A 683-nucleotide genomic window follows, 5' to 3' on the forward strand; every position below is an offset into this window, starting at 1 on the left:
TTTGCAAGTTTGCATCATTAATAAAAGGATGTTTTTCAGTTAAAAGCGGTGTTCCCCGTTTTTCATTTATTTTTGCAGTTTAAAAAATACAACAAAATAAAAATGGCAATGTTTTCATTTTTCTTTTTCAATTTGTCTCGTTCCGGTTCTAAGCAATGCATGAATCCACATTCATGCAGATGCGATCATTCTCCGGATCTCATTGATAACAATCCTGTTACACCTCTGTATAACTTCGACAATCCAATCTATCATGCTGAAGAAGAAGACGAAGAAGATTGTGAACTACCAGGGGAGTTAGCCAGGTTGTTGAAACGAGAGGAGAAGGTGATTCAGCCGCATGAGGAACTAATTGAGGTTGTGAATCTGGGTACCGACGAGGTCAAGAAAGAAGTGAAAATCGGGGCTGCTTTGGAGGAAAGTGTCAAGAGCAGAATGGTGGCATTGTTGAAAGAGTATGTCGACATCTTTGCCTGGTCTTATCAAGATATGCCAGGATTGGATACTGATATTGTTGTGCACAAGCTACCGTTGAGAGCAGATTGTCCTCCAGTGAAGCAGAAGTTGCGCAGAACTCGACCTGATATGGCGATGAAAATCAAAGAGGAAGTGCAAAAGTAGTGGGATGCTGGTTTCCTTGCTGTCACTAACTATCCGCCATGGGTCGCGAACATCGTGCCAGT

Source organism: Lathyrus oleraceus, chromosome 3 (assembly GCF_024323335.1).
Source record: "Lathyrus oleraceus cultivar Zhongwan6 chromosome 3, CAAS_Psat_ZW6_1.0, whole genome shotgun sequence".
Taxonomy (NCBI): Eukaryota; Viridiplantae; Streptophyta; class Magnoliopsida; order Fabales; family Fabaceae; genus Lathyrus; species Lathyrus oleraceus.